This window comes from Ranitomeya variabilis, chromosome 2 (assembly GCF_051348905.1).
Source record: "Ranitomeya variabilis isolate aRanVar5 chromosome 2, aRanVar5.hap1, whole genome shotgun sequence".
In the NCBI taxonomy this organism is placed as follows: domain Eukaryota; kingdom Metazoa; phylum Chordata; class Amphibia; order Anura; family Dendrobatidae; genus Ranitomeya; species Ranitomeya variabilis.
Window position 1 is genome coordinate 301,275,737 of NC_135233.1, and position 13,535 is coordinate 301,289,271.

The 13,535-nt window shown below is 46.1% G+C and overlaps 1 protein-coding gene across 4 annotated transcripts in view; it reads left to right on the forward strand.

Moving 5' to 3' along the window:
• Positions 1–535: 535 nt before the first annotated feature.
• PAK3 (p21 (RAC1) activated kinase 3) overlaps positions 536–13,535 on the forward strand; it is a 208,012-nt gene continuing 195,012 nt past the window's right edge. For 2 of the 4 annotated variants that reach the window (XM_077285158.1, XM_077285156.1), the window contains exon 1: positions 560–769. The gene's annotated coding sequence lies outside the window, so the exon portion shown is untranslated. Of the gene's footprint in view, positions 770–13,535 lie in introns of all 4 variants that reach the window. The other 2 variants (XM_077285159.1, XM_077285161.1) reach the window with 2 other exon arrangements.

Sequence of the window (13,535 nt, forward strand, 5' to 3'; positions counted from 1 at the left end):
CAATTTTGTGGCTAATTTCATGGAAAATCCTCTGGCCATTATGCTGAATTCTCTTGAGGGCTGCAAAGTGATTAAAAAAATTGAAAAAAATAATATTCTCCTATGCAAGGCCTGCCAGCGCCAACTCCTCCATTGAAGCTGATGTAAAGCAAGGCGGAAGGGCAGGTAAATAACATATTTTGTATTTTATGTTAACCTCCCCCTGCCCTCACATTTGGGTCTGTAGAGATCTCTGAGCATAATAAATGTCTTTTTGGATTTGCGATTAAAGCAGTTTCGTTCCTAATGAAGTTTCTCAGCCATTTTAAACCCAAAGCTTTAACCGCCAAAACCAAATATAATTTCCTACTGAGGTAAGTCGTTCATTCTAACACTAGAATCCTAGTGAATGGTAAAACTGCAGAATGAGGAAGAAATGGCCGTTCCCAGTGAGTAACAGAAGGGTTGAAAGAGGGCTGGTTGCTATAGGCAACTGCACTGTTGTCATACACCAAGACCAAGTGTTACTAAGGGGTTAATGAAAATGAGAAGCAGAGAAGGGGAAGCGGAGCTGTGAGGAGGAGGAGGAGGGCTGTGCCGTGCACCCTGCAGCAGCCGCCACTCTCCGCAGCCCTGTGTGTGAGTGTGCGGCGGGATCACTTCCGCCCGGTGCAGGAACAAGAAGCCGGAGCATCTCTGCCACTGATCCGTGTCATGGAGAGCAGATGAACCAGTGACAGCGGCTCAGCTCCATCCCCGGCGTGTGCACCCGAGCCAGGCAGTCAGCGAGGTAAGGACATGGCTGACACTGCTCTGTGTGGATGCAGACATGGCTGCTGTGTCTGTGCGCTCAGTGAGAGCTCACCCTACAGGGATGCCAGGGTGAGGAGGGGCACTGCATTGTGGCACGTAGAAAATGGTGGCACACTGTCCCCATCATGCAGTATGGTGCAGCCTGTGTGATTGCTATGTACTGTACTGCGCCATGGACTATGTGTATACATATATGTATGTCACCACACCTCACTGTATCGCCAGCGCTGCCCCTCTCTGCTGAGATGAATATGGACTAATGCCCGGTGTACGATGCGCTGATCCGTGCGCCCCCGCGGTGCCATTTATGGGCCATTGTCAGCGGTCCCTATAGACCGGAGAGGGTTAATCGTTAATGGATGACTGATGAGGATGGAGCAGCTGGCTTTGTGAGCGCAGCTCTGGGAGCCCCACATCTGATCCTTTGTCGCCCTACCTGGCCCACGGTGCAGCTGTCAGCGCCAGGTTCACTTTTACATGGGGACTGCTAATTTCAGGAGCAGCGTATGTGTACGGTGTATGTATATTGTGTGTATGTGATAGCGCTATATATATATACCGGGATATGTCATTGCCTCCACCATGATGGATAACCTACGTGTAGATGGCAGCACATGAGGGCCAGCGGCAGCCACTGATTGGTTAGGCCGGCAGCACTTGCCATTGGCTCAGGCGCTGGACTGATGAACTGGGTTGCAGGGTAAAATTGCCCAGGCCCGTATCTGTCGTATGTGCACGCTGTGCGGTATGCTGCGCTCTGGGAATGCTGCGGCAGTATAGGAGTGAGGACCATGACACAGGCCAGGCCTTCATCCCACCAGATGTAGCAGTGCTGGTGATGCCGATGTGCTATTTGTACATGACGATGGATATTATTTTTCTCTTAAGGCGGCGCAGTCAATTTACCTAAAGATCTGTAGGGAAACCACTGGTGTGAACTGTGCCGGTGACCAACACTTCTAACCTAAATGGTGCTGATGTCACATTTAGTTTTGCATCACAATGAGCTTTTATCACCCATGCACAGGGCAGGTGTGATTGCCGGAGGTTCCACTGCTGGACCCCACAATCACTGGGCCAGTCTCTGGGGTCTTTGAGTGTAGGGGATGCCCATCATGTTTGGTGCTATGGAAATGACGACGCAAGCGCAGCACTGTAGACATTGGATGGAGTGGCGGGACGGATGCTGCAGTAAGAAGGAGCAAGGGGCTCGGGACCCCTGTCCTACTGATCAGTCCTGGAGGGTGGGGAGCTAATAATATCTCTGATTCTCCAGGATGGTAAACATCACTTCTTCTCCATAACGTCTTTATAAGTCGGTGTCAAGGAATCGGTCGTACCATTTATATCAACCATTATGATGACGGTCCATAAAGACCTGATGTCCTTTCCTGACTACATCTATTTCAGTAAATTGTATTCCTGGTGGAGTAAGACATCTGAGGCATCATCTTCTTTGTGCTATTCCTCTATTATTCCTCCTAGAAGCTTATGAATAAATTGACAACTGGGTGTTGCTAGCTAGTGGGGGTGTGTCCTTACATTTTCCAATCGGTGCTGACAATCAGACTATATATGGACACCCTCCTTAATATCCAGTTGTCAGTGAATAAATGCATTTTCAGGAGCAAAAACAGGAACAACCTAAAGAAGAGTTAAAGGAGCATTCCCATCTCCAAAATCCTATAAATATGCAGTAGTAATATTATCAAACACTTCCAATTAGAAATCTAGTATAGTTCTTCTGATTAGCTATGCCACTTATCCCATGTGCAGGGCATTGCAGTAGCTCAGGTATCCATGGTTATGACCACTGACGTGTCAGCAGAGGTGCCCACTCCTAACCTGCTGAGTTAGGGTATGCCGTCAGTAAGTACTTCTACCTGGAGATTCAGGATCTGGGCTCTGCATACACTACCTGCAGTGCGCTATTCTTCATTGTGCTGACTCCCCACACTCTCTTGTGTGCCATCCCTGGAGTTCAGAGCAGCAGCACTGAATGGGTTAAGTCGGAGCAGCACTCAGGTTGCTCTGAAGGCCTGGTGCATTGGTGGCTGGCATTGTTTTCCAATGTTGGCAGTGTAATGAATAGCGATCCAGTAGTTATGGAGGAAGCACTACTACCCGGTGCCTGCTGGGTATTGTAGTTTACAAGGATCAGCCTGATAATACAAAGAATATCTTCGCATTTCATGAATTGTATCTGTGCGTATATACAGGTGCTTCTCACAAAATAGAATATCATCAAAAGTTAATTCATTTCAGTTCTTCAATACAAAAAGTAAAACTCATATATTATATAGAGCCATTACAAACAGAGTGATCGATTTCAAGTGTTTATTTCTGTTAATGTTGATGATTATGGCTTACAGCCAATGAAAACGCAAAAGTTATTATCTCAGTAAATTAGAATAATTATCAAAAAACACCTGCAAAGGCTTCCTAAGCATTTAAAAAAAGTGCGTTAGTCCAGGGGTCTCAAACTGCATTCCTCGAGGGCCACAAACCATGCCTGTTTTCAAGATTTCCTTAGCATTGCACAAGGTGCTGTAATCATTATGTGTCTACCAGGAAAGTTTAGAGCACTTCATTTCATTCTCCAGCAGGACTTGGCACCTGTCCACACTGCCAAAAGTACCAATACCTGGTTTAAAAACAGTATCACTGTGCTTGATTGGCCAGCAAACTCGCCTGACCTTAACCCCATAGAGAATCCATGGGGTATTGTCAAGATGAAGATGAGACACCAGATCCAACAATGCAGAGGAGCTGAAGGCTGCTATCCATGCAACCTGGGCTTCCATAACACCTCAGCAGTGCCACAGGCTGATCACCTCCATGCCACGCCGCATTGATGCAGTAATTGACACAAAAGGAGCCCTGACCAAGTATTGAGTGCATTTACTGAGCATACATTTCAGTAGGCCAACATTACGGATTTTCAAATCATATTTCAAGCTGGTGTTATAAAGTATTCTAATTAACTGAGATAATGACTTTTGGGTTTTCATTGGCTGTAAGCCGTAATAATCATCAACATTAACCAAAATAAACACTTGAAATAGGTCACTGTGTATGTAATGACTCTATAGAATGAGTTTCACTTTTTCTATTGAAGAACTGAAATAAATTAACTTTTTCATGATATTCTAATTTTGTGAGAAGCACCTGTGTGTACTTCCAGGTCCGGCGATCAAATGATTTAAAGGGATATTTCCATCTTCCTACATCACTACAAATAGATATTGCTGTACAAAAAGAAGCTACTTTCCAATTTTCGTCTTCTGTCCCCCCGCGCTCTTCTGATGCCAAGCTGCCACATATAGGAGCTTCGGAGAGCGCTTAGTTTAGAGCATCAGTATACTGACGCTGTTCGTCTGAGCTGTCAATCAGAAGCGCCTGTTCCACCCCCCCAGCAATTGGGAAGCTGTGAGGCCGGAGAACGGTGCACTCGTTCTGAAGAGAGTGACTTTTAAGGGAGCACCCCCATCAAAAGTTGTATCTATCAGTCGCTATAACATATACAGTGCTAAGTGTTAAAATCCTTTTTTTCCTCTTTTCTCATTATCTGCACCGTTCCCGTCCCCTTTTGCACCATTTGGTGTCGCTGCCTTAGGCTAAGTACACACTTGCGTGTGGCTGGTCTGCGTATGGCTGCGTGCATCCTCCGTTAAGCTCCGCCTTACTTGTCCCTGCGTACCCAATGTAAAAGATAGGTACGCGGGACCCATGCTGAAGAAGGCGGAGCTTAACGGAGGATGCACGCAGCCATGCGCAGACCAGCCAAACGCAAGGGTGAAACCAGCCTTCCAACTGGTATTCAAAACAGTATAACTAGAGTCTTAGAAAGAAAAATGAAGAAAAAATGAAATCACTTACAGTAACCATTGTTTAAATTTGATGTTTTCCCTAAATCATTAGTACATAAGAAACGTTGAAATGTATAGCATTTCCATATTAGAGATGTTTGTTTGTTTTTCTCCTACTGGATTGATCGTTAATTATCAAACTTCTCAATTCGCATGTGTAATTTGTGCTTGAATACACTCTCCTTTTACTGAGATTGGAGATGGCAGTTGGTGCTCATAAAGTTCTACGGAAACTGTACGTGCGGTTTCAGGAGAGCTTTCAGCAGAATCTCTGCATCTGCCTCTAGTTCGTCCCCTCAACATAGAATGTTTAAAACCCAAACTGTTATCTCCTGTCTCAGTAATGGGAAAACCTGGCTTCACTGAATACAAGTCTGACAGATTTTACCCATGGATTGGGTGAATAATCAGTCCAGGCGGAGAAAGAAGCAGATCTCTGATATGATGATTACAAAGACTCCTTTTTATTTATTTGTTTTAATGTGCACTATTGATTTAGGAAATAAAGGGTAACCAACGTTTTAAGTGTCTGGTCTTGTTGATCTGAAGGACTCTGGTCACACAGGGGTTAAAGCCTCTGAGAGTCCGCACAATGAATGGTTTCCTATTGTTTTATTCTATGTGTTACATTGTGGTGTTGAGAAGTGACCAGATGTGTTATCTCTTCCACTATAACCAGATGTCATGGCGGACGGTGTGGACAGTGCCCGCCCTGAGCAACAGTTTACCAGCTGGTCCATCATTGTATCAATATGTTGCATATATATAGCGTCTTCTTGGCATCAGCCAATAAATAAATCCGTCAGATCCTGCACTGATTGCATTTTTAGTAGCAGAAAGCTCTTTGTGATTAATGATGGAGTTTATGGTATCAGGTGGGGAGGGTTATCCATCATGTCATCCCGAAAAAAGAGCTGCCTGATCATCTGCATAATACCAATGGTGTATTGGGCTGGCCAGGCAACACATGGACAAAACAGTGTTGGGTCTCCTTTGTGGGAAGCGAAGGGCAATACGGCTTAGGGCTCACAGGGTTGTCTCCGATGTCGGATCACAGCGCCCTGTCTGGCCACACATCTCTCGACACGAGTGTCATACATATTTGTATGAAGCTGTCACGCTCAGGTCAGGAGATGTGTCCAGCCTCTGCACTGTGATCCGACCATTATCACAGATGTCTGAAACAGTCCTTAGTCACAGAACTTGTCCACTTCAAGTATTGCATCTCGCACCTCTCATCTTGGAGACCTTTTAGTGTTTTTTATATTTCTTGCTCATAAGGGTTCTCTGAGTGTAAATTCTGGTAGCTATTCCACCGAGAAATCTGCAACGATCTCATGAAAGGACATACAGTTTCTAGTATAATGGGTAGCTGCGTTGTAATGTACAGCAGGGACCTCACTCCTAATGTCGCTGTTTAAATTGTCTTAACTCGTACTGAATTTATTGTTTGTACATGTCCCCGCTTAATTGTAAAATGCTGCGGAATATGTTGGCGCTATATAAATAAAAATTATTATTATTATTCTTATTATTACATTGTGTTCCAGATCTTTGCAGATTCAACAGTAAGAGGTTCAAGAGCTGAGAACAAATAGTATTCGTGTCTTGTAAGCAAGAGAGATAGCAGTATGTCTCCATGATGTTGTTGTTTTTGTTTTCGAACCAGGTATTGGTATTTTTGGCAGTGTGGACAGGTGCCAAGTCCTGCTGGAAAATGAAGTTTCCATCTCCTAAAAGCTTGTCAGCAGAAAGAAGCATGAAGTGCTCTAAAATTTCCTGGTAGACGGCTGCGCTGACTTTGGTCTTGATAAAGCACAGTGGACCTACACCAGCAGATGACATGGCTCCCAAAACCATCACTGATTGTGGAAACTTCACACTAGACCTCAGGCAACTTGGATTGTGGCCTCACCACTCTTCCTCCAGACTCTGGGACCTTGATTTCCAAGGTCTAGTGTGAAGTTACCACAATCAGTGATGGTTTGGGGAGCCATGTCATCTGCTGGTGTAGGTCCACTGTGTTTTAACAAGACCAAAGTCAGCGCAGCCGTCTACCAGGAAATTTTAGAGCACTTCATGCTTCGCTCTGCCGACAAGCTTTTTGGAGATGGAAACGTCATTCTCCAGTAGGATATCTCGGCGTTAAATTGATGTTGTCATGGAACCAGCGGGGTGCGACCATTTCTTCAAAGTGTCCCAGGACCTTGTCAGGCCGCATATTGCTGGTACTACCGGGAGCAGCCTGCGTGGCTTGAAGGTGCTACCATGTCCTTCAGCGACTCCGGACTTGTCTTTCACATCTGGGATGTCATTGGTCGGCATTTGCAAAGGGAGCTGTCAGCAGCTAACATCTTTCAGCATTAGAAAGGTAGGTTCAGATTTTGGTTCAGATATTTCCCCTACAAATTTCAAAGAAAATTCACCTACAGTTTTTGTTGCGGATTTACTATGGATTTCACATCTACTACATTCAGGAGTGGAAATCGCTAACAGAAATTGATACAGTATTCTATATAGATCAAATTGTACAAAGAAAATAGCCACAGCATGTGATGAGATTTGCTATTCTATTTGCGGAGTCTACACAGACTTAAGTCATTGCATCAAGGATCTGTACAGTTTTCCTCTGTGGATTTGGTCCAGTGATATTGATGCAGAAAGCACAGGTGTTGCATGTGGATGTGCATCTGTGCAGATTTTAACATTTTGAGAAAGCCCTGTGACCTAATGGGATTCCCATTTGTTTTCTGGGTACAATACCGAGGCACATTACACTTTTGGGCCCGAGAACAGATAGACTAGTAGCTTCCTGATCGAACTCTAGGAATATGAACAATACCATGAACAGAACAGTTTCTTTACATGTGTATGGAGTCGAAAACCGTGGCGAAGATTTTCTGGTGTGAACAGAGCGCACTGACTGTAGCCCTCTGGCGGTATTGTGCGTTTGTTTGGCAACATAATAAGAGTGTTGTTATTGACACGCTCCTGATTCATGGAGATGGCTGCACCATACTAAATGGCTTTTGCCATTGCTAATGAAGACCTAATGAAAGCAACACATTAGGCAACAAAGCAACTCAGTGGTAGGAGGGGAGCAGAGGATGAAAAGGATTCACTGCTCATAGGCATCTGTGCTCCATTCCCTGGTATTTTCATGTTAATTTGGAAGCAGAATCTCAGCTGCCATCTGCTGCTCCTAAAGTGCAGGCCGTGAGCATGGAAAGCGCGTCTGCTCTATTAGTGCCAGTCCTTCCGGATCATCCGCTGCATGCTCCATGCCTAATAGAATCTGGACTATTTACATGCTGCTAATTGTCCAGTCTAATGCTTGGCTAGCATGCAATGTTAACTCTGCCCGTTCATGACATACTCCGCATCCACATGGAAGGAGGTGGGTTTTTTTTTTTTTTTCTCCCACTAATGTCAGAAGTAAAAAAATTTGTAAAATATTCAAAACTTTTGGCTTCCGCACACAAAAATGCGCTATGGTTTGCCCATACTGTCTCTCCGCTGAGACGAATGATGCAGTTTACTGGCTAAACCTAGATCCATTTTTTTTCTCTGTTTGTAAGGCTGTGTGCACACGATGCGGATTTAGTGCGGATCCGCAGCGTTTTTTTCCGCGCAGAAACGTTGCAGATCCGCACTGTGATGTACAGTATAATGTTAGTCTATGGGGGAAAAAAAAAAAGCTGTGCACATGGTGCAGAAAAATCAGTGCGGAATTGCTGCGGATTTCAAAGAAGTGCATGTCACTACTTTTTTGCGGTTCTGCAGCGTTTCTGTACCCCTCCATAATAGAAATCCGCATTGGGAAAAACTGCAGAAATTCCACACTAAATCCGCATAAAAACCGCGGCAAATCCGAGGCTGCGGATTTTGTACAGAAAATTCTGCACCTCTTTTCTTACTTCTGCACATAGCCTAAGACTACATTCACACAACTATGGTCGAATGTCCACATGAAAAACAAATGCAGCATACGTTGGTCACTTCCATAGTTTAGTTTTCACAAACTGATGAGAAAAAAATCATCAGAGCATAGCTGTAGTATAAGGGTATGTGCACACGTTCAGTATTGCCTCAGGATTTGGTCAGGATTTTATGCAGATAAAATCCTGACCAAATCTGCACCTGAGGTCACTGGCAGGTCACCTGCGGTGTTCTTGCGTGCTTTGCTCACTGTAAGGACATGCTGCGTTCTTAAAAGACGCGCCGCATGTGCGTTTCCGCGGATCTGCCGCATGCGTCTTTTAATGCATAGTGGAGACGGGATTTCATGAAATCCCCTCCACTATGCTGTAACATCTGCGGCTCTATGCAGCGTCAAACACGCAGCGTTTCCTGAACGTGGAAACATACCCTAAGGGTATGTGCACATGTTGCGGATTTGGCCCTGCGGATCCGCAGCAGTTTTCTGTGCGGTGTACAAATGCCATGTAAACCTATGGAAAACCAACTCCACAGGGCACATGCTGCGGAAAATTCCACGCAGAAACACAGCAGTTTATTTTCCGCAGCATGTCAAGTCTTTGTACGGATTCCACAGCGATTTACACCAATTCTATTATAGGAATCCGCACGTGTAAAAACGCAGGCGAAATCCGCAGAAAACCCGCATGGAATCTGCAGGTAAAATGCAGGTCATTTTACCTGCGGATTCTTCAGAATCCGCATGGAAAAATCTGCAATGGAGTCCGCAACGTGTGCACATACCCTAAGGGTGTCCCTCCAACAAATGCTAGGGCTTGTTCAGATGACTGATTATTCAGGTTAAAAAATGAAACCCTTTATTTACCGGTGGTAACTCAGATTTCTGCTGCGGTTTTTGTGTATGTGCACATGTTGTGGATTTGACGCTGCGGATTCGCAGCAGTTTTCCATCCGGTTTACAGTACCGTGTAAACCTATGGAAAACCAAATCCGCAGTGCCCATGCTATGGAAAATACCGCTCGGAAACGCTTCGTTGTATTTTCTGCATCATGTCAATTCTTTGTGCGGATTCTGCAGCGTTTTACACCTGCTCCTCAATAGGAATCCGCAGGTAGTAAAACACATGTGAAATCTGCACAAAAAATGCTGGAAATCTGCGGTAAATCCGCGGGTAAAATGCGTTTTACCTGCAGATTTTTCAAAAACTGAGTGGAAAAATCCACACAGAAATCCGCAACGTGTGCACATAGCCTTTCAGTTTGCACTTCTGTGGATTCACACGCTGATCAGCCCCATTCAATAGCTAATCCCCTTTTGGAAATCGGCTGCAGTTTAGGCCTGTTTCACACGTCAGTGGCTCCGGTACGTGTGGTGACAGTTTTCTCACGTACCGGAGACACTGACTCACGTAGACACATTATTATTATTATTTATTGTTATAGTGCCATTTATTCCATGGTGCTTTACATGTGAGGAGGGGTATACATAATAAAAACAAGTACAATAATCTTAAACAATACAAGTCATAACTGGTACAGGAGGAGAGAGGACCCTGCCCGCGAAGGCTCACAATCTACAAGGGATGGGTGAGAATACAGTAGGTGAGGATAGAACTGGTCATGCAGCGGTTTGGTCGATCAGTGGTTACTGCAGGTTGTAGGCTTGTCGGAAGAGGTGGGTCTTCAGGTTCTTTTTGAAGATTTCGATGGTAGGCGAGAGTCTAATGTGTTGTGGTAGAGGGTTCCAGAGTAGGGGTGATACGCGAGAGAAATCTTGTATACGATTGTGGGAAGAGGAGATAAGAGGGGAGTAGAGAAGGAGATCTTGTGAGGATCGGAGGTTGCGTGCAGGAAAGTACCGGGGGGCGAGGTCACAGATGTATGGAGGAGACAGGTTGTGGATGGCTTTGTACGTCACGGTTAGGGTTTTGTACTGGAGTCTCTGGGCAATGGGGAGCCAGTGAAGGGATTGACAGAGGGGAGAGGCCGGGGAATAGCGGGGGGACAGGTGGATGAGTCGGGCAGCAGAGTTTAGAATAGATTGGAGGGGTGCGAGTGTTCGAGGGGAGGCCACAGAGCAGGAGGTTGCAGTAGTCGAGGCGGGAGATGATGAGGGCATGGACTAGGGTTTTTGCAGATTCTTGGTTGAGGAATGAACGGATTCGTGAAATATTTTTGAGTTGAAGTCGGCAGGAAGTGGAAAGGGCTTGGATATGTGGTTTGAAGGAGAGATCAGCGTCAAGGATTACCCCGAGGCAGCGAGCTTGTGGGACTGGGGAGAGTGGGCAGCCATTTACTGTAATGGTTAGGTTCATTGGGGGGGTCGTGTGAGATGGGGGAAAGATGATGAATTCTGTTTTGTCCATGTTAAGTTTCAGAAATCTAGCGGAGAAGAAGGATGAAATAGTGGACAGACATTGAGGGATTCTGGTTAGTAGGGAGGTGATATCTGGTCCAGAGATGTAGATCTGTGTGTCATCAGCATAGAGGTGATACTGAAAGCCATGAGATTCTATGAGCTGTCCCAGGCCAAAGGTGTAAATGGAGAAGAGCAGGGGCCCAAGGACTGAACCTTGTGGGACTCCGACAGATAGGGGGTGAGGTGAGGAGGTGGTGTGTGAGTGGGAGACGCTGAATGTCCGGTCTGTTAGGTATGATGAGATCCAGGATAGGGCCAAGTCTGTGATGCCAAGGGATGAGAGGGTCTGTAATAATAGGGAATTGTCCACTGTGTCAAAGGCAGCCGACAGGTCGAGGAGGAGGAGGACAGAGTAGTGTCGCTTGCTCTTGGCGGTTAAGAGGTCGTTGGTGACCTTAGTTAGGGCAGTTTCAGTGGAATGGTGTGACCGGAAGCCAGATTGTAAGCGGTCAAAGAGGGAGCAAGAAGAGAGATGGGAGGACAGTTCAAGGTAAACGTGTTGTTCCAGTAGTTTGGAGGCATAAGGGAGAAGTGATATAGGGCGATGGCTAGATACAGAGGATGGGTCAAGAGAGGGCTTTTTGAGGATAGGTGTGATGGAGGCATGTTTAAAGCTTGAGGGGAAAACACCAGTTGTTAGTGATAGGTTGAAGAGATGGGTTGGGATGAAGACTGTGGTGAGGTTTGGGATGAGGTGGGATGGGAGCGGGTCAAGCGCACAGGTGGCGAGATGCGATCGTGAGAGTAGAGTGGAGAGTTGATCTTCTGTAATGGTGGAGAAGTTGGTTTTGGAGGTGGAGGGCTGGGAAGTCGGGAGGAAGGGCTCTGGGGGTTGTTGACCAAAACTGTCGCTGATGCTATCAATCTTCTGCTTGAAAAATGAGGCAAAGTCTTCAGCGGAGATAAGTGGGGAGGGAGGAGGTGCTGGGGGTCGGAGGAGAGAATTGAAGGTGTTGAATAACTGTTTAGGGTTGTGAGACAGGGAGGATATGAGAGATGAGAAGTAGGTTTGTTTAGCTGTGGCGAGTGTGGTCTTGAAAGTAGTGAAGGACTGTTTGAATACGATGAAGTGCTCGTTGGAGTGGGATCTTTTTCATCTGCGCTCAGCAGCCCTGGAAGCTCGCCTTTGTTCTTTGGTCAGGCTGGTGTGCCAGGCTGTCTGTTGATTTTGCGAGCTTTGGTATGTGTAAGTGGGGCAGCAGATTCCAAAGCTACAGCTATTGTGGTGTTATATAGAGCGGCAGCGTCATCCGCATTGTGTAAAGAACTTATGTCTGTGAGAGGGAGGAGGGATTCAGAGAATGAATGTAGGTCAAGATGTTTAAGATTTCTGCGAGGGTGTGAAAGTTTGTGGGGTGGGGATTGTAGACATGGAGTGGAGAGAAATGAGAATGTGATAAGGTTGTGGTCAGAGAGTGGAAGAGGTGAGTTAGAGAGGTTAGATAGGGAGCAGAGGCGGGTGAAGATGAGGTCCAGTGTGTGACCATCTTTGTGAGTGGCTGCAGAAGACCATTGAGTGAGGCCGAAGGAGGAAGTGAGAGATAGAAGTTTAGTGGCAGCTGAGAGGGAAGTGTCAATGGGGATGTTGAAGTCGCCCATGATAGTGGGGGGATGTCCGAAGAAAGGAAATGAAGTAGCCAGGTGGTGAAGTTGTCAAAGAAGGTGGTGGCTGGCCCTGGGGGGCGGTAAATGGCAGCCAGTTGGAGGTTGGAGGGGGAGTAGATGTGCACAGAGTGCACCTCAAAGGAAGGGAGGGTAACAGAGGGTGGCAGTGGGATTGGGGTGAAAGAGCAGTTATCTGACAGCAGAAAACCAACTCCTCCGCCATGCTTGCTGCTGGGGCGGGGTGTGTGAGAAAGGTGGAAGCCACCGTAAGAGAGGGCAGCAGGGGAGGCTGTGTCGGAAGGGGTGAGCCAGGTTTCGGCGATGGCGAGGAAGGAAAGTTTGGTAGTAACAAAAAGATCATGGATGTAGGAAAGCTTGTTACAGACAGAGCGAGCGTTCCACAGAGCTCCTGTTAGTGGGACTGGGGAAGCGGTGGTTGGGTGAATGGGTATAAGGTTAGAGAGGTTACGGAAGTTTGTGATGGAGCGTGGATGGGAGGTAGAAATGACTGTGGTAATATGGTGAGGAGGACCAGGATTTGGAGAGATATCACCAGCAGTGAGAAGGAGCAGAGATAGTGTTAGCAGGTGGGAGCCGGAGAGGGCATGAGGGGGCTGCCTGTGTTTGGAGACAGAGGATTGTATGTTAAGGAACAGTTTTGAGGAGGAGGTGAGATGGATGGGGAGGATTGAAGCAGAGATAAACAGTTCCTTACTTGGTATAGGGATTGGGGGAGGTAGCAGAAAGTGAAAGATTATAGGGGTAAAAGTGAAAACAAACTGAAACATTGTTTGCAGTAACTGGCCAGTTCCCTTCAGGTTCAATTCTGGTTTTAATTTTAATGTAATCCACACTTTTAGGACACACTTCTAGGGATCACACTGCAGACTAAAGTCATTGCAGACTTTTGC